This window comes from Lissotriton helveticus, chromosome 11, assembly GCF_964261635.1.
Source record: "Lissotriton helveticus chromosome 11, aLisHel1.1, whole genome shotgun sequence".
Lineage (NCBI taxonomy): Eukaryota > Metazoa > Chordata > Amphibia > Caudata > Salamandridae > Lissotriton > Lissotriton helveticus.
In genome coordinates, this window is record NC_136072.1 from 354,493,435 (window position 1) to 354,514,449 (window position 21,015).

General features: G+C 47.1%; 1 protein-coding gene across 2 annotated transcripts in view; it reads left to right on the top strand.

Annotated features, from left to right (window-relative positions):
• Positions 1–21,015, top strand: part of PAK2 (p21 (RAC1) activated kinase 2) — a 728,762-nt gene that overhangs the window by 364,274 nt on the left and 343,473 nt on the right. The gene's annotated exons all lie outside the window — the stretch shown is intronic.

Below are 21,015 nucleotides of genomic sequence, written 5' to 3' on the forward strand. Positions count from 1 at the left end.
CAGTCCACTTTGTTAAACCAGCCAGTCAATCCTGACTACTTATTTGGTCCAGGGGTAGATACAATCCTGGACAAAATGAAAAAAGACACTGAGACAGCTAAGTCTATGGGAGCCCTACAGTCACAACAACATAGAGGCTCCTTTCGTTGCTCAAGTTACAGGGGTGCTGCAAGAGGCAACTCATCACAGCAGACCACAAACTACAAGGGAAACACATAAACCACCTACAATAAAAACAATAGAGGTGGATAACGCGGCAATAACCACAAAGGCAGAGGACGAGGGAATAACACCACCAGATCCTCTACCAACACTAAACAGTGACTCCTTACAGCTACCCCCAGACCATATAACACCGGTCGGGGGACGATTACAGCAATTCCTACCAGTCTGGCAAAACATCACTACAGACAAGTGAGTAAGGCAAATTATCCGGGATGGCTATTGCCTAGAGCTAACCTCCACACCACCCAACATACCTCCAAAACACCGTCCTATGTCTGTAGCTCAACTTATTGCAGCAAGAAATCATCAGCATGTTGCAAAAAGGGGCCATAGAACTAATACCATTAGAACATCAAGGTACGGGGGTATAGTCACTATACTTCCTCATCCCCAAAAAGGACGGGTCTCTCTGACCAATATTGGACCTCAGGCCCCTAAATCATTACATCTTATCAGAGCATTTTCATGTGCTCACTCTACAACAAGTGTTACCACTGTTGCAGCAAGGAGACTTCCTCGCAACCTTGGACCTCAAAGACTCATATTTCCATATCCCAATACACCCTGCTCACAGGAAGTATCTCCAGTTCACGCTACTAAATCAACATTACCAATTCAAAGTCCTTCCATTTGGTGTAAAAACAGCTCCAAGAGTGTTCACAAAATGCCTGGCGACAGTGGCTGCACATTTGAGAAGACAACATATTCATGTCTATCCGTACCTGGACGACTGGCTAATACAATCAGTCAGCCCAGCCGTGTCCCAGCCACATGTCAAAAACAATTCACCTACTGCACAGCCTAGGCTTCACGTTGAACTACCAAAAATCTCACCTTCAGCCATCCCATGTACAGCAGTACCTGGGAGCAACAATAAATACTCTCACAGCAAAAGCATATCCAAACGCTGCAAGAATAAACAGTATGCAGCTACTAATCCAGACGTTCAAGCCTCAACACTCGCTCTCTGCCCGAGTGTTTATGCAACTCATAGGCATGATGGCTTTGTGCATCTTCATAGTCCCTCACACCAGACTACACATGCGTCCGCTTCAGGAGTGCTTAGCACGGCAGTGGAACCAGTCTCACGGACAATTGAAAGACCTAGTGCTGGTGACCAGTCGTGCATACAACTCTCTGCATTGGTGGAATCCACAAAACCTTTGCAAGGGACAACTGTTCCAAGAGCCTGTACTACAAATAGTGTTGACGACGGATGCATCCCTGATAGGATGGGGAGGCCATGTCCTTCAGTACACAGTGCAGGGCCTATAGACAGCACAACAAAAGAAAATGCACATCAACTTGCTAGAAATGATGGCAATTTTTCTGGCAATGAAAGCGTTCAAAGTTTATTTATGCAACAAAGCTGTCTTGATCCCGACGGACAACATGACAGCAATGTACTACATACAGAAACAAAGAGGAACGCACTCTCCACAGCTATCACATCTAGCACAAAGCATGTGGAAGTGGGCCATCCAAAGAAACATTTTTCTCATGGCGGAACACCTCCCAGGCAAGGACAACCAAGTAGCGGATCTGCTCAGCAGACACAGCCAACAGCTGCACAAGTGGAAGATTCATCCCACAGTGCTCCAACCATGCTTCCAACAGTGGGGACAACCAGAGATAGCCCTGTTCGCCACAATGGAAAACGTAAAATGCCAGTACTTTGCCTCCAGGTTTCCACATCCACAGTCGCAGGGCAATGCGATATGGATGAACTGGTCAGGCAGATTTGCGTACGCTTTTCCCCCAGCACCGTTAATACCACTAGTGGCACGCAAACTACGCCAGCATTCACTGACAATAATCCTCCAACATGGGCGAGGCAACCATGGTACACAACGTTCCTAGAACTTTCCGTAGTGCCTCATCAAAGACTGCGGCTAACACCCACTCTACTCACTCAGAGCCATGGAGACATACAGCACCCAGATCCGCAACAACTGAACCTTGCAATCTGGCTCCTGAAGTCTTAGAGTTTGGGTACCTAAACTTACCTCCTGACTGTATGAACATTATAAAGGAGGCAAGAAAACCTACAACCAGAGCTTGTTACGCTGCAAAGTGAAAGCGTTTTGTCATTTACTGCAATAACAATGACATAAACCCACTAAATGCTTCAACGCAAAATATCATTTGCTATCTTTTGCACCTACATCGTTGCAATCTAGCTTATTCATCTATAAGAATACACTTAGCTGCTATTGCAGCTTATCTTCAGAACAGACATTATCTTTCGCTATTCAGAGTACCTGCAATTAAGGCATTCATTGAGGGACTCAAAAGAATAATCCCCCTAAAACACCCACCTTCACCTGTCTGGAACCTAAACATTGTTTTAACCAGACTAATGGGACCACCATTTGAACCACTGCATTCGTGTGAATTACAATTTTTAACATGGAAGGTGGCATTTCTGGTGGCAATTACTTCACTTAGAAGAGTTAGCGAGCTACAAGCCCTAACTATTCAAGAGCCATTCATCCAAATACATGCAAATAGGGTAGTTCTTAGAACAAACCCTAAATTCATGCCCAAGGTGGTATCCCATTTTCATATCAATCAAACAATAGAACTGCCAGTGTTCTTTCCAAATCCACAACCAGTACCTGAAAGAGCTCTACACACCCTAGATGTCAAAAGAGCACTTCTATACTACATTGATTGAACGAAGGACTTTCGAAAGACTAAACAGTTGTTTGTTGCCTTCTCACCACAACACAAAGGCAACCCCATTTCAAAATCTGGGTTAGCCAGATGGATAGTTAAGTGCATTCAAATATGTTATCTAAAAGCAAAACGCACTCCAACAGTTCCCCCAAGAGCGCATTCTACACGCAAACTAGGGGCATCCATGGCTTTCCTAGGAAACATTCCTCTAGAGGAAATATGTAGAGCAGCCACATGGTCAACCATACATACTTTCACAAAACACTATTGTGTAGATGTACATTCCAAACAGCAAGCAGCTGTAGGACAGGCTGTTCTAAAAACTCTTTTCAGACTGCTGCAGCTGGCACAGGTAGCCACCGCTAAGGGAGAGACTGCTATACATTCTATGCACAGATATGAATTCAGCAGCCCACATGCCTCGAACGGAATATGCTACTTACCAGTATGCATCTGTTCTTGGCATGTAGGGCTGCTGACATTCATATCGCCCACCCTCCTCCCCGGTGCCTGTCGCAGCTGTAGCATTCATTACTTTCTTACTTTCTTGCATGGACCTCTATTACTGTACCATACTCCATCTCTGCCACAATGGCGAAAAACAATCTGAGGATGGAGAGGATGCCCATGCGCACTGTAGTCCAGAGGAGGAGCCATCTATCTCGTGATACTTCGAAGACTCTTCCAGGACAACAATATGCAATCATCCGGACCCAACACTAGGCGGCGATCTATGCACAGATATGAATGTCAGCAGCCCTACATGCCAAGAACAGATGCATACTGGTAAGTAGCATATTCCTAATTATACCCAGTGGGAACATTGTCCTGCTCCTGTACAAGGCAGTTCTACTTCTTTGTTAAAGAAGTTCTCTTATTTTACTGATTTTAATCAGTCACATCCCAGTGCATTTTATTTTAAAATGACTGAAAAGTCCATTTCCAAGGTTAGACTTACCCACACAAAATTATTGTATTCAAAATCCTTTTTAGACCAATTGGCCGTTGAAGGCTACGAGTTGTGGAAAGATACTATTGATCTTAAATCTGTTTGGGGTTCTAAAAGTTGGCAAGTGCAAGGCACTGAGGCTTTGCATCGTGCATGCCTCATCCCGAACCATATGTTTTTGAATTCTACAATTTTGCAAACAACTTGCTTTGGATTGGCTACTACAAAAAAATTAAATGCTCCTTTTCCTTAATTAGAAGAATGTTCCGGGTGGAATAATAATTCCAAGTTTTCCGTCAATGAATTACAGACTCTGTTACTGAATTCTTCCTTTAACATATCCAATTTGGATCCTAACGGTTGGTTGCTGTGGCACAAAAGTGCTGATTTTTGCCAGCATCGTTTTCTGGTTTTAGCTCCAGGCTACACGCAGGTCAGGGTGGATCCCCGTTTTGAAAGTGGCCATTCTGTGACTACCTATTCTGTAGGCAAATTATGTCAGAGTTGGTTTAAACATTCCACTTTGGCGTCAGTTAAGCTGCGTTTATCTAAATTGACCGACGATGTTGATTTTGTGATTTTGTGAAAGGCCCGGCTTCCGGCAGATCTAAAAGATGGATATATGCTATTTACAACGAAGTTTGGAAACTCCCAAATTGAGGCGGCTTCCCACATCAGAGATATAGATCAAGCAAATTTAGAAAGTGCTAGCAGTTGTAGATTACAGCATTAACATGCTTTCTTCCCACATTTACACGTTAGATAACATTGTGTCGTCTGTTGTTGATATTGTGCAAGATGAAGTGTCTGTTTAGTACCATGGTCAAAATCAATTGCGTTCTACTATGCAGTTTGCATGGACCTTACAAACCTTGAAAGCAGGAAAAGTGCTGTGGCACTACATGAATACGTCAGCATTATTTGCCCCGGTTAATTTGACTGAAAAGCAACGTTTTATGTCAATGAAAGATGCAACTTTTTCTATGTTACACATTGAAAAGGTAGAACTGTTACCGTTTTCTGTGGCTGAGACCAATTCGGCAACGTGGCTTATCCATGGGTTAATTAACTCTACCTTTTCCCCTTTTCAAAATCGAAGCCTGTATGAAGTACTATGCAATTGGCAGATATGAACTTCTGGGCACCGCTTATCTCCATGAAGCTTGGTCGCTACCATTTACCTATAGATGCCTTAGGGAGGGAAAAGAGGTTTACTTGAATTGTGAGGATTGCACTACAATGCCTGATCACTCAAGTCAAAAGTATGCTTTATTCGATTTTTGTAAAAATATAAAATCATAAAAGCCACAGTTAAAAAAGAAAGTCAAATTCATACATATTTTCCTTTACAATTCATCAGTCAAAAAAGAGTTACACATCTGCAATTTCGAAAAGGATATACCATTTCAGCGCTATGTACAACAGGTTATTACATTCCTTTTCTTCAGTATACTCTTTAAAAGACCGGTCATAAGCAAGGTGCAATACTCGTCATTTAATTGTTGTAAAAACAAATACGCTGGGCGATATTGCCGCCAAAATCCCTGTTTCAGATATTGCTTTATCCACTTTACACGTTCTTGGTTATAATAATTACAAAATAATACCGTGTGGATTGTTGTTTGCTGGGAGGCGTTATCACAAGGGCAGAGTGCCAATTCCCTCGACCAGTCGTTTTTGATTGGGAACGTCATCAACCGGTGAAAATATTCAAATCTGAACCTTGTTAAAATGTACCTGTCGAAACCTTTAAGACAATAACATAGGTAAGGTTGAATCCTATAACAGGTCAGGGTCATCGGATGCTGGATGACTGATCTTTTATCAATCTCACCTATTAATCTTATCTGCTCGAGGTGACTCATACATATTAGTTTCAATGCCTTTCTTGATATAGCGCAAACCAACTCAGGATTTTCGTAAAACTCCGGTCTGTTAAGATCATTAAAAACTTTCTTATATAGTTTAGCCACGGGATGTTTCTTGACTGGTCAAAACTCATTACATCCCTAATGATTTCTCTCTTTAGGCACAATGCCGGAGAAGACCTGACTCTATGCCATAAAAGAACTGGCTGCAACTTGATAAGGTCTGTAATATACTCGATACCCAATTCAGCGTGACAATTAAAAACAGACGTACTCTGTGGGACTGCGAGGATGTATCTAAGGAAACATTTTTCAGCAATTTAAATTGACGCCACATTATTAAAACCCCAGATGCCCGCCCCGTACATTGCAATGCTCCTGCACTTTGCTATATATATTTTTAATAGTATGTCAGGAGGTCTTTTACCCAATTTATAGACAAAATTCATAAGTGCCGTAGTAGATCTTTTAAATAAGAGGGTCCTACTTCTAATTGCCGGGACCCAAGAACCTGCTCCCTCTAGGAGAACACCTAAATATGAGAATGTTTTAGTGACTTCAATGGTTACATCGCCCACTATCAGGTTCTTGGCTTTGCGTTGGTCTTTCCCGCACACCATGACGTAAGCTTTGTTGGCATTGAGTTTTAGGCCCCTATTGGCCATAAACTCTGTGTATGTGGTGAGTGCTCGCTGAATACCTATTTTTGTTCTAGCCATTAGGACCGCGTCATCCGCGTAGAGAAGGGAGACGACCTGCTTGTTATGTCTTGGGCAGTCGATGACATTGGCCCTCAATTCCTCCTCCAAAGGGTTGGTATATATGGAGAAGAGGAAAGGGGCCAAGACGCAGCCTTGCCTGACTCCCTTCTCTACATGGAATGATTTAGTACACTCACCCTTGGGGCCATATCTCACTTTAGCTGAGGCTCCTGAATGCAATTGTCTTAGGAATTGCACTATAGCTGGCTCGACCTGCATGTCCTCCAGGGTACTCCACAACTTATTATGTTCCACGCAATCAAAGGCGGCCGTAAGATCTGCAAAGATTACATACAGCCGTCCCTTTTTTGTTTGAGTGTACTTCTCTGGGAGTAGAATAAAATGTAATACCTGCTCCACCGTGCCCATCCCTTCCCTGAACCCGTATTGAACCGGGCTCAGAATACTCTTTTCTTCAGCCCAGGACTGCAGTTTATTTAGTATAACCCTTCCTGCCACTTTCATTAGCGAGTCCAATAGCGAAATTGGTCTGTAGCTAGATGGACTTTCCCAGTCCCCTTTTTTATAAATGGGAACGATTACTGATTCAGACCAGGAACTTAGAAAACCTTCAGAACAGCAGGCCTCTAATACTCGCGTTAAAAGTGGAGCCCTGGGATCTACAGTAGATTTAAATCAATCAATTGGGATCCCGTCAGGCCCTGGGGCCTTATTGCCCTTACTTTGGTTAATTGCCACCAACACTTCCCCCTGAGTAATTTTAATTACTGCAGATAGCTAATTCTCCTGAGGCGGAAGCCGGGAGTAGGATTGCACGAGCCTTTTTTTTAAAACTTTGAGTGTCACAATTATTTTGTATTTTATTCTTACCTGTCCTCATTCCTGCACTCTGCTCAGGGCTCCACCACGCTCCTGACAAACCTGCGCAGCGCATTTTAGCGCTGCTGCGGGACAAACTACAAACCCCATTGCCGCCATTCCCACCGAGCACACAGGCCACGCCCCTTTTTGAGAGGCCACGCCCCCGTCATCTCCCTTCCTGTATAACAATGTGCATCTTCCGGTCGCGCAGCGGACGCGCCGTTTGCGCGCCGAAGGCGCCCCTAAGGCAAGCCCGTCTGCGCCCGTCCGCGACCGGCCGGGACCAGGGGCTATACCCCCTGCGGGTTTTTCTCGAAACTCGTCCACACCCATCTGCTACTCCCGCAGTGAGTTGCTAGCCCTTCGTGAAGATAAAAAGGGTCATAAAGCTAACCTATGTACCCAAACGGGGCCAGGATTATCTTATGGACCAATTTCCTGCCTCGCTTGTCGTTGGTCCAGTATGGGTCAATCTTCATTAGACCATCACACAACTCACGTTAGAAACCATCTGACCCTGAACTGTCTATATTTTAACGCTAGATCCCTACCTAGACATGCCTTGGATATTTGGGACTTACTCACATCAAAGACCCCTGACCTAGTTTTCATTACGGAAACCTGGCTATCCGACACCAATGCTCTGGATCTAGCTAACGCCCTCCCCCCTAATTATAAAATCATTACGCTTGACAGATCTGGTAAAAGAGGAGGGGGGGTTGCTGTGATATTTAGGGATCACTTAATATGCCTTGTGGAACTAACAACTACCCACACTGAGCATCAGACCCTACCTTTTAAAGTACTCTATGAGGGTCTTACCATCCTCGCTGGGGCAGTTATATACAACCCCCTGGACAACAAGTTAGTCTTAGTGCCAAATTACTGAATCAACTTCTGCCACTCTGTCTAAAACATAAAAACTATCTAATTGTTGGTGACTTCAACATCCACTATGAGAAAATAGATGCTCCAGGTACTTCCCAGCTGGAATATGACATGGGGATTCTCAATCTCAAGCAGTGGGTAGTGGGCCCCACTCATATAGCTGGTCATACACTACACCTACTATTCACTAACATGGAATCCACCAACATAAGAGAGGTCCATCCCCTATCCTGGTCAGACCATTCCCTTATATCCTTCTCTTTTGACCTTCCCGGTAAATCCTTGAAATCTAAGGTAGTCCCTCAGATCTCCAAAGGAGCTTGGAGGCTAATCAATGAATCCAACTGTGAGAAACATTTCCAGGAGGCTAATGTTAAACTACTGGATTCCTCCCCTGTCTACAATGACGTTGCCCTGCTAAATACTGGAATACTGCAAACACTAAACAAACTAGCCCCGATGCGGGAAACCAGGAAAAAATCTATAACAGAAAAATGGTATACTCCTCACCTAAAAACTTTTAAAAAGGAATGTCAAAAATCTGAACATCTCGGGAGACAGTCTAAAGACAGTGAAGCCAGACTAAACTATGTCCATAAACGGAGGCAGTATATTTTGACCATCAAAAATGCAAAGAAGGACTATTTTGCTCAGCGCATTCAGGAAAACAGTAACTCAGCGAAGGAACTGTTTAAAATAGTGAAGGAGCTGAGCAAACCATCTAGTACTTCACAAACACTCACCCCTTCGGTGAGGCTTGTGAACGCATTAACACCTTCTTTTCTGAAAAAATCAAGGGAATTTACTCTACCTTCACTCCCCAACATACTCATAGCAACTCTGACAACCCATCCAAGACTGTGACTCTATCCGAAGTCCTCACTGCTCCACCAGACCAAGGAAATGCACCCCGCTTAACCGGCTTCGAACCACTTTCCGAAGATGAGGTCCTAGCAGCCCTGACCACAGTGAAAGCTGGCTCCCCCCTGGACCCTTGCCCCCACTTCGTGTTCTCAAGAGTTGCGTCCACGCTTTGCCCCCTTATCACACAACTCTTTAATAAATCTTTAAGTACTGCCATCTTCCCGGATGCCTGGAAGCACGCCTCTGTGACCCCCCTTCTGAAGAAGGCGGGATCTGACATTCTCAACCCAGAGAATTATAGACCGATCTCCCAGCTTCCTTACCTCTCTAAAGTTTTAGTGAAACTGGTGAATGTACAGCTGACCAGGTACCTAGAAAGTAACTCCCTTCTGGATTCTTCCCAGACTGGCTTTCGAGCCAATAACAGTACCGAGGCAACGCTGCTGGCAGTGTCGGACAGTATCAGATCCTCCACCGATCAAGGTGGAGCGGTGCCTCTGATACTGCTTGACCTGTCAGCGGCATTCGACATGGTATCCCACAACTGCCTGTTGAACATACTTCGGAGCAAAGGAGTTCAATCCACGGCATTGAACTGGCTACAGTCTTTCCTTAGCAACCGCACTCAGGCAGTACATATGGGTCAGTTCCACTCCAGGCCCAATCCCATCAGCTGCGGGGTCCCCCAGGGTGCCTCATTGAGCCCCACTCTTTTCAATGTAAATAAAAAATTGATACTTGTATAGCGCACTACTCACCCGCAAGGGTCTCAAGGCGCTTGTACGAATACCGCTGTGGAACCCATCCTGGCTTTCCCTGTGAGGTGTCCACTCCTGGGCACCCCCAAGGTGGAGGCCAGGCATCCTTAGCGTTGTGGGGGCCGTTGTGGAGATTAAGCAAGCTATTGCCCAGAGTTGCAGAGTGGGACTCCATGATTGGAATAGGCACCGAGGCAAGAATCATCAGGTCTGTGGAATTTTTGAGCCCAAGTCCCGCCGAGGCGGGGAATTGAACCCTGGTCCCAGGCTAGACCTCTGCATCAGGGTCTGCCGCTCTAACCATTGAGCCACACTTCTGTCATCTATGTCTATATGTCATCTCTTGCCGACATTGGAAGGAAGTGGGGCATCGGCATCTGCTCTTATGCGGATGATACGCAGCTGATGGTGACCATGGACGAAGGGCCTGATATAACCAAAACCAAGCTACATGACTGCCTCTCCGAAATGGCCCAGTGGATGCATGCCCACTGCCTAAAGTTGAATGCAGGTAAGTCAGAGATTCTGCTGTTCGGTGGTGCCAAACGTGTATGGGGTGCCACATGGTGGCCACCTTCACTGGGTTTGGCCCCCACTCCAAAGCAACATGCCAGGAACCTGGGAATTATCATGGACGATGTCTTGTCCATGAAGGATCATGTTCGATCCCTTTGTGGCAAGGGCTTTGCCATTCTAAAACTCCTAGCCAGGATATTCCCATGGATACCCCTGGATTGCAGATGCTCAGTCACACAGGCCCTACTGGTCAGTCGCCTGGACTATGGCAATGCGCTTTTTGTAGGGATGAATGAACATCTATTCTCTCGCCTGCAGGTTTTGCAAAATCTGGCGGCTAAACTTATCTGCAACAAGGGCAAACTAGACTCTGCATCGGAATGCTTAAAGACACTCCATTGGCTACCGATGCGTCAGAGGGATGCCTTTAAATTGCTTAGCCATGCCCACAGGGCTCTACATAAAACTGGCCCCACAATTCTTCAAGGGAAGATCGAAGTTTATGTTCCCACTAGGAACCTACGCTCTTGCCAATCAGCGTTGGCCAAGACCAAACGCATCTACAAAGTTAGAACAGGCGGTCGCTCTTTTTCCTACTTGGCAGCAAAAAGGTGGAATGAGCTCCCCACCGACCTGAGACATACCACAAACCATATCCAGTTTCAGAAAAAACTGAAAACCCACCTCTTCCCCAAACTCTAGCTTCTTAGCATCCGCCATCAGTAGTTGCTATCTGGTATAAGCGCCGTGATATCCCTTGGGATGAGTGTTGCGCTCTATAAAAACCGCAAATAAATAAATAAATTGCGATTGGCGAATTCCCAGAATTGCGTCCTTCCCCCTCTTCCCTCTCAGAAGTGGATATTTCGCTGTTCTTCTCCTGCCTGTAGACGTTTGAGAATTCAATCCAATTATTCTCGTCAATAGCAATTTCTAGCCTTGCACTTTCTTTATTTGCCAAAAAAGGGACATTCACGGCCTGCCAAAATAGGTAAGAATCTCTACACTGGGCGGCCTGGTACAGATTTGCACACACCTGCTCCTTAATCTCCTTTTTCCTATTTTTACTTTTCCTGCTAAATTATAGGCCTTTCTACATGCTCTAACTTCGTCCCCGTCCTTAGTTGAAGAGCTTAGAGCCACCTTAAGTAGTTTATATGTCTTGGTGCATTGACTATCAAACCATCCATCCCCTTTCGCTTTTTCGCTTGCTTCCTATTTCCAGGGGTAGTCATAATCTCCTGGATGATTTGGGTGATCTGCATGAAGGCTTTTAATACATCACTGTGAGATGTATCCTCATTTAGACACATCATGATCGGTGTTAGGGCCTTAGTGATTATATTTTTATTAGTGCCGGGTTTTTCGCCCCCCATCTTACTGTAAAGCCATTTTGGCGAGACAATACTAGGTCTTAGACCCATGTCAGACGTTCTATTGTCGACCTAGTGTTATATCCAAACACCAATATATCCACACTGAGGGGTAGATGGTCGCTTAATCCAACAGGTTGAATCCTACATTTTTTCACCATACTTGCATAGCGCGCTGGCATAATTATGAAATCAATCACAGTTCTGAAGTCCCGTCCGCTATAAGTGGGGTCAAAATTATTAGTTGGGGAACACATTGTATTTACAAATTCAAGATCGAACATTGCCATGACTTCATTGAGTTTCTCTCCCCTGGCCGTATGTACAAAATGTTTAGGAGGACCCAATTCATCCTTACAGTTCTTTCCTGGTACACATGCGTTCAAATTACAGGTACTAATGTTAAAATCCCCCCCCCCCCCTCCCCCCATACCATGATTACATCCTTTGCAATACTATTCGCTTGGACAGTTAAATCCTCACTAAGGTTTGGTAGCACAGTCATATACTAATCATGTCAATATTGTTGTAGAAGTTAACAATTAATAATTTGATATGGGGTGACAAAACAATAGAGACCATTTGGTAAAAGGGGGTATTCTTTATCATTTTGATACTATGCCCTCATCGTGTTTGACACGTAAATACATATACCTCCCTTATTTCTCCAATGGATGGACTGTATTGCAGGTACATGAAAACTTTTATACCCATCCAAGTGCTGCTCTAGTAATGACCATGTCTCTTGCAGACCATAAAATATCATATTTTCGAACAAAATCTCCTCATACACTGTTTGCAATTTTGACTTAATGCCACAGATGTTCCATGGTAGGAATTTTTTTATTACTCCCTGGTTTGCTATTTGAGTGGGCGATGTTTCAAGATTGTCCTCAACGTGTTTCCTCCTCCCTTCTGCCCACTATCGACTGATGTTTTGACTACAGTGGGCTTGTTGGGGGGGAACTCAGCTCCTTTTGTATTCGGTTCCCCCCTGAATGTACTTTGGGTGGTAACTTGTGAATAGTCATTTTCCCTATTGGCCCTTTGTTCGTCTGTATGTATCTGCATCTGGAAGGGGGGTAATTTCCGAGGGCGTGGGGCACATGTCTTGTTCTGGGCCTCCTATGGGTCGTTATTTTTGTACTGATTACTATCTGTATCCCCTCCTGGATTGCAACTACGTTTTCCATTTGAGTGTTCATTAAGTCAATCCACATCATCCTAAAACTGCAATGACTCAAACCTATTATTTACTGGGACATTATATATCTGATAATATGCATGATGATGGCTCTCCTGGTGTTGATTACCCAAGTAAGAATTTTTCCTCATCATTAAGGGGCCGATAGAAAATGCCTAGGGGGGAGGACGTTTATACATTCCTGGTTCAATTCATAGAGACTGGTACGGGTCAAAATTTCACAAACCAGGGCTGGAGAGCCCGACGTTAAAACTACAGTCCGGCCCCCCCCCCCCCCCCCCCCCCCCCCCCCCAAGATTCTTTCTGCCCATACCCACCCAGGAAATTCGTCTCACCATTTTAAATGCCCCGAACATTTCCTTTGTTAAGTCGCTCTTATTGCCCAAATGATGAATGGTCTTGTTCCGTAGCATAGCCCAAGATTCTTTGTCAGGCTCCTTTGGTGCAGGGACATTTGCTAAGATGATGGTATAAGGAGCCGCAGCAGGCGGAAGATTTAGGATATTACATTCTCCATGGGCACTATGCTTATTCAATTCTGCACAGGTTTGTGTACTTCTCAGGCCCCCCCTCTTTCTCCCTGGTGGCATTGCGCGTTCTTCCTTAGTTGGGTATCCTCCCTTCTTAGGTGTGTGATGTTTTTATGGTCGTTATTGTGATCATTAGTTCCTTTGGGTACAGTTTGCGTGATGGCCTTACTAATGCTCTTCCTAATTATTGTGTCGTCATTTACCCCATCTGTCGCGAGGGCTCTAGGGGCTAGTTCGCTTACTTTACTCAGGATGATCATTTGATTTAACTCTATCTTTGTTAGCCTGTTCTCTATGGGGTCTAGGAAGGCCCTCAACCTAATGTTACAGTCCGCAAAGAAGCTCTCTAGTTCGGTCGCACTAATAGCGATTCTTTGGCCCTTATTATTATTTTTGCCATTATTGCTAATTTTCACCTGGTTTGTATTATTCTTTGTCTTGTTACCCCTTGTAAGTGAGGTTATCTTTTTTCGTGTTGGATCTATTACCATAGTCAGGGTTTTTCCAGGGTCAGTATGAACCAGGGGTGGAAGATTTATAGGCAAAGCTTTCTTAGCCTTAATACACACTTTTTTAGGAGGTGGGCGCGACATTACATCTGAATCATCTGACGAGATCTCATCTCCACCCACAAAGACACAACCGTTACTTATATCCAGCGGTATTTTTGGGGATCTAAGTAGCTCCGGGGCAGGTCCCCTGCGGGACTTGGCGCCCTACTTAATTCCACGGATTTTAAAGCCTCCTTGTCATTGATCAGGATGCCTTCCACACTGGAAATTTGCTTTTCAATCGCTCCTACTGCCCCAGTTAGGTATTTAATCAGAGACATGCTATCTGATTTCGGGTCTCGGAGGGCTTTGCCCACGATAGATTTATTCAGCTTCCTTTTCCCCATGTTGTTCTAAGATATGCTCTTTAACAGATCAAAAATAAATGCCAGGCCTATGTTAATAGTATAGTATAGTACTTGTGACAATGGTGTTAACACTCTATTTCACAGTTAATCACAATTAACGATAACAAGAAGTACTAATGTAAATTTGTTCAGTTGGGAGAACGTACTTAATCCCAAGTACAACAGGGAGGTGCAACCAGTGTTCACTTGGGTCATTAATTAGTTCCTTGTTATTACAGATTAATAAGCTATCAGTCTTACTTGGTTGTCAACCTCCAGATGAAAGGAACCCAAGAGAGTAAGCCCGGCCCAGCCTCCTCCGGCCCTTGACGGGCGCGGATGGGCCCGCCCTTGGTCTAGGTCTTCTTAAGCGCCTCCTGGCGCTTACACGATGACGCGCTCCCGCCACCGGGACCTCTGGGAGTTGGTTTCCCTCCAGTGACCAGCATGGGTGATGATGGCAATCAGGCAACAATAGGTATGACAGCCGTCCCCCTCCTAATTCTTTTACTGCGGGAGGGTATGCGGCGTCCCAGAATGATGCACAGCAAGTGGTGAGTGTGCTAAGGCTAAGCCTGATCACTCATTGATGTGTAGGAATATCCAATTGCATGGCTCTTGTAACTAGAACGAGCCAAATTTGGCCTGTATTTTGAAGGTACACCAGCACCTGCTATCATACCAACATTCACATTGCTGGCAAACAGGAGTTATTTGCTTTTAAATAATGAAGATTGTTGTTGGATGGTGATAGGAATTCCTTACGTAGTTACCGTCACTGAGCGTGTGGTTTGCTGTAAAAATGTGATGTTTCCTCCTCCGCATGGGAAGCTTGATGTTTCCATCTGGCTGACTATTCCGACCTTGAAAGCAGAGTTCAACAAGATGAGTCGTGAGAGCTCTATTGTCCCAGAAAGAAGTCACCCTCACATCTGCTCGTGAAACATTTGTCCTTCACGTGGCAAACACCCGCACAGAAGTGTATGCTTTATTAAATACAGATTAGCCCTTTTCATTTCGGTGAATTAATTCACACTATCTTTAATGCATCCTCCACCACAGGGCTGGCTCACTTTTTTTAAGTTGTTAGGAGCGGCCTTGTGCCGTCTTCTCAAACTATATTGGGTGTGTTGCTGGCATTTTTCCATTCGTTTTTATTCCCAGCCTGTGTGCTGGATTTCCCTTAATGCTGGCTCTGGTTGCAGGCGTACTTCTGCTGTTTTGTTTATTTCAAAATGGATGTACGTCCTGTGTTGCGAGAAGATCTGTCACGACTGCTGCTGCGCCGCGGCCGAATGCTTGAATTTTATGGAGCGCTGCCTCTTGCTACATTGAGTGCGGCTTATGGATTATCATTTCAATTTTCCTATTTTACATGCGTCCAGCCTGTCTTTCATTTCCTGCGTTGCGATTTCGACTGGGCCCTGGATTTGTGTCTCTGCAATGCAGTGTCTCCCGATGCGGATTATGTCAGCTTATGCGCCCCTTAGTTGCTCATGACTTGCTTTGTTCTGGCGGAGGGATTATGGCCTTTGCAGCGATGCATGGAGTCCTGGGGCGTTGGGATGTGCCAACTGGCACTGGGCAATATTTACAGGGGATTATATACATATGACAGGGCCACTTGGACCACTGTCAGAACCATCACTTAGTAAGGATAGTAAATGGAGAACATATAATAAGCATAGAACACAACAAGTAATTACTGGCAAACACTGGACTCCGCATCATCCTGTAACATAAATCATATTATGCACAGTATCACATTAGGCATGAAATATATCCTGCACCAACCTCATAAGCCTAAACATATTAGACCATAACCTCCTAAGCATAACTCACCTTAGGAAATAATCTCACTAGCATAAACCACAGTAGAGGATAACTCCAACATAAATACAGTATGCAAAACCTCATAATCATAAACCACATTTAGAGGCATAAAACAGGGCGCATAATTACTACTACATAAATCACATTTCCTAGCACCACATCCATTCACATTAGGGTTTGGCGCCCTACAGCCCTAACAGTCCCCCTGGCCAACTGGCCTTCTCAAAGGGGCTCAAAATGCCCTATGTCCAGAGTGTCAGGGCGGCTGCCAATGCAGCAGAATCCATGTGCGCAATTGTACGAGACCTAAACGTTGCAGCTGGCACCAAGTGCTGCACAGCTGTGAAAGTACGGGGCTTAAAGGCGGGCACTCAGCGGCACAGCTCCTCAGCTGCAGCGGCCCACAATAGCGTACTTGCTTTCTTGCCCAGACTTGGTTTTATTTCCCTATGCCTAACTTGCTTTCTTTCCCAGACTTGTTTTTATTCCCCAGTGCCTAACTTGCTTTCTTTCCCAGTCTTGTTTTTATTCCTCTGTGCCTGTACTAGTTTTCTTGTCTAAACTTGCTTTTTCCTTCCTGTGCTCAGTTCTCCCGCGGGCCCGCCTGTTTTTCCTGCCGCTGCGTCCCTGTGGCCCGCCCCCCTGCAATCTCATTCGCCGCCCCACTCCCGCCTTCCAGCTGCTCCTCCCTCCGACATCCCCTCATATGGAGGCCGTGCCTAAGGCAAGCCGTCCGCGCCCGTCCGCGCCTAGACCGCGCCCAGCTCAAGGACCCCTGGACCTCGCGAATGCCACGACGCCCGACACAGCTACGATGCCAGAACCCTCCACGCACAACAATGGACGATCACACACCTGCTGCCTGGCTGCCCCGAAGCACACCCACGGAGCTCTCACCTGCTGGAACTGCAGCTTCACAAGCATCCGCCCCACCATGCTGCCGACCAGGAAAGAACCCAACCACCTCAGATGCATCCTTCTCAACACCCGCTCCGCCTGCAAACACGCTGTTGAACTCTGGGACCTACTCGACACAACCTCCCCAGACATCGCCTTCCTGATGGAGACCTGGCTGAAGCCCGCCTCGGCACCCAACATAGCCATAGCTGTCCCGGAAGGCTACAAGATCACCCGCAGGGACCGCACCAACGGAGCAGGACGAGGAATCGCCATCGTCCACAGGAACACTGAGTCTCGACCAACACCCTCAGCACCGCCGAACACCTGCACTTCCAGATCCACACCGACCCCAACAACACCCTCTGAGGAATCCTTATCTACAGACCCCCTGGACCCCGACCACAGTTCAGCGACTCAATCGCCGACTTAGTCCGCACACACGCCCTTGCCGCCACGGACTACATCCTCCTCGGGGACCTGAACTTCCACCTCGAGAACACCACCACCACCAACTCCACCACCCTGATCGACAACCTAGCCAATCCCGGACTCAGTCAACTCGTTACAACACCCACCCACCCCGCCGGTCACACGCTTGACCCAATCTTCTCCGCAAGCCCCCACGTCTCCTTCAACCACACCACCGATCTCCACTGGACCGACCATCGCTGCATCCACTGCACCTTCAAGAAACCCACCAAACACCACCGCCTCGCCGCTGCTGGAGCAAAGTCACCGAAGACCAGCTTACCACCACCCTCGCCCAGAGCCCACCCACCAACCCCACCGAACCCGACACCGCAACACGCAACCTCAGACAGTGGATCAATGACTGCGCCAACACCCTCGCCCGATCAAGAAACCCTCCATTAGTCAAACCAACAAGGAAGCCAGCTGGTTCACTGAAGACCTCCGGGCCTCCAAGCAGACCTGCTGAAAGCTGGAGAAGATCTGGCTCCGTAAACAAACACCGGACAGCCACGCAGCCCACAAGAACGCCACCTGCAGACACCATCACCTCATCAGATCCGCCAAAAGGGCCTCCTTCAAAGACCGCCTAGACAACAACTCGCACAACAGCGAAGAGCTCTTCAACATTGTGAAGGTACTCTCCAACCCCAGCTCCAACACCAACGACATCCCACCCTCGCAAGACCTGTGCGACTCGCTGGCCACCTTCTTCCACCGCAAGATCGCAGACATCCACGACGGCTTCAATGCCATGACCGCCCCAACAACCACTGAGACCTCCGCCTCTATGACCACCTTCTGCACCAACCGCCTTCTCTCCTGGACCAACATCAACGACGACACCATCAAGATCATGAACACCAATCACTCCGGATCTCCGTCAGACCCATGCCCCCACCACAACTTCAACAAAGCCAGCACATCCATCGCACCCCATCTCCGGAAAGTCATTAACACCTCCTTCGAGACAGCAACCTTCCCGGAGGCACGCAGAGATCAATGCCTTATTCAAGAAATCCAAGGCGGACCCCAAGGACCTCAAGAACTTCCGGCCCATCTCCCTGCTCCCGTTCCCGGCAAAGGTCATCGAGAAGACCGTCAATGAACTGACCCGCTACCTCGTGGAGAACAACATCCTGGACCCTTCCCAGTCTGGGTTCCGCAGCAACCACAGCACCGAGACAGCCCTCATCACTGCCACCGATGACATCAAATCCCTGCTGGACAACGGAGAAACTGCGTCCTTCATCCTTCTGGACCTGTCAGCCGCCTTCGACACGGTCTGCCACCACACACTACAAACACGCCACCACAACGCAGGGATCCAAGAGAAGACCCTGGACTGGACCATTGCCTTCCTTTCCAGCAGAACTCCACTTTTGCTCCGAAGCCACCGAGATGTTCTGCGGAGTAGTCCAGGGCTCATCCCTCAGCCCAACTCTGTTTAACATCTACATGGCACTGCTCGCCCACGTCGCCCGTCGGCACGACCTCAACATCAACTCCTAAGCCGATGACACCCAGCTGATCCTCTCCCTCACCAAGGACCCCCACACCACCAAAACCAACCTTCACGAAGGAATGAAGGCCGTCGCTGAATGGATGAGGAACAGCCGACTGAAGCTGAACTTGGACAAGAAGGAGGTCCTCATCCTCGGATCCATCCCTTCAGCCCGGGACGACTCCTGGTGGCCGACCGCACTGGGAATTGCTCCAACACCCACGACCACGCACGCAACCTAGGGGTCTTCCTCGACTCCACCCTCTTCATGACTAAACAGGTCAACGCCGTCTCCTCGTCAGCAGCAGGTTGGACTACGGAAAAGCCCTCTATGCAGGAACCTTGGCCAAACTCCTGAGACGGTTCCAACACATCCAGAACGCCTCTGCACGCCTGATCCTTGACATCCCTCGCCGCAGCCACATCACACCCCACCTGATAGACCTGCACTGGCTCCCCGTCAACAAGAGGATAACCTTCAAGCTCCTCACCCACGCAGACCAGGCACTCCACAACACCGGACCAACGTACCTCAACAGACGACTCTTCTACACCCCCACCCGCTTCCGAAGAGCGACCTTCTGCGGCAGATCGTTCTCCCACCTCGCCGCCAAGACCCGGAACACCCACCCCATCCACATACGGCAAACCCAAGACCTGCTGTACTTCAGCAAACTCCTCCAGATCTGTTTTTTTGAGCAGTAGCAGCATTTCCTACCCCAGCGCCTTGAGACCCTCACAGGTGAGTAGTGCGCTTTACATATGATATGATTGATTGATTGATTAGCGATAGTGGTGATTCTCGTAGGACAGCAAATGCGGGCACTCAGCGGCTCAGCTCCTCAGCTGCAGCGGCCCGCAATAGCGATGATCCTCGTAGGATGGCAAATGCGGGCACACAGTGGCCACTGCTCCACAGCAGCGGCGGCCCACAATAGCGATAAAGACGACTTTGGTAACACAGGCAAATGCGGACTCTCAGCGGCAACAGCTCCCCAGCTGCTGCGGCCCACAAAAGCGATAACAATGACTTTCAGCCCGCGTTCCCCGCAGTAGAACCAGAGGCTCTGGAATTCTCAACAGAGGCCTTAACTGCGAGTAGAATACCCCTCCAATAGGAATCCAGGCAGTTTATGGGTGAAGTCTAATGTCCCTGAGACTTCAGCAGGAGGCAAGCTCAAATCAGGCCCTTGGGTAGTTGCCTCAGCAAGATGGATGAAAGTTTCAAAGTCCTTTCCCTCTAGTTAAACGTACAGAGGTTCGTCTTGACATCCAGAAGTAACACATTCCCCTCCAAGAAAGAATTAAAATATAGCGCTCACAGGGCGCAGGGAGACATAGCTCCAAAAGCAAAAGTCCTCCGCAATCAAGGGGGCAATGCAGTGCCCAGGGAGGCAAGCCCTCATGGCAGTTCCTCCTGGGCCCCAGCAGCAGCATTCCCCAGAAGGATTAGAAACAGCACATCATCCTAGAAGAGCACCATGGAACTGAACAATTGCATGGGGTCACAGCCCCTTTACTAATGCCACCAAAAGACTTTTTTTCTCAAGTTACAAGTCACTGAACCCAGCCAGGAACCGTTCGATGTGGTCCTGGAGCACTTTGTTTACAAGGCTACAGTCTGCCTTTGAGGAAGAGGGGGTCTGCCATCAGCCGCTCAGTGGGCGGTAGAGCCATCATTCACCTTGCCAGGCACAGCTCTGCTCAGATCAAAGGGTCACTCCTCGGCATACTCCAACTGCAGATATCTCTATTCAACTCCAGTCTGACTTAGCCTGCCCTGTCCCTCCCAAAATAGACATGCAATTCACACCAGGCAGGCGGACACATAGCACACAGAACTGCCAACTTCTAAAAGTGGCATTTCGCACATAGTCCTAATAAATCTGCGCACACCATTGCGCATTTTTTCTCACAATTTCATACATACCAGACTTTACCATACTGCTACACTCCTAACGGGGTTTACCACTGA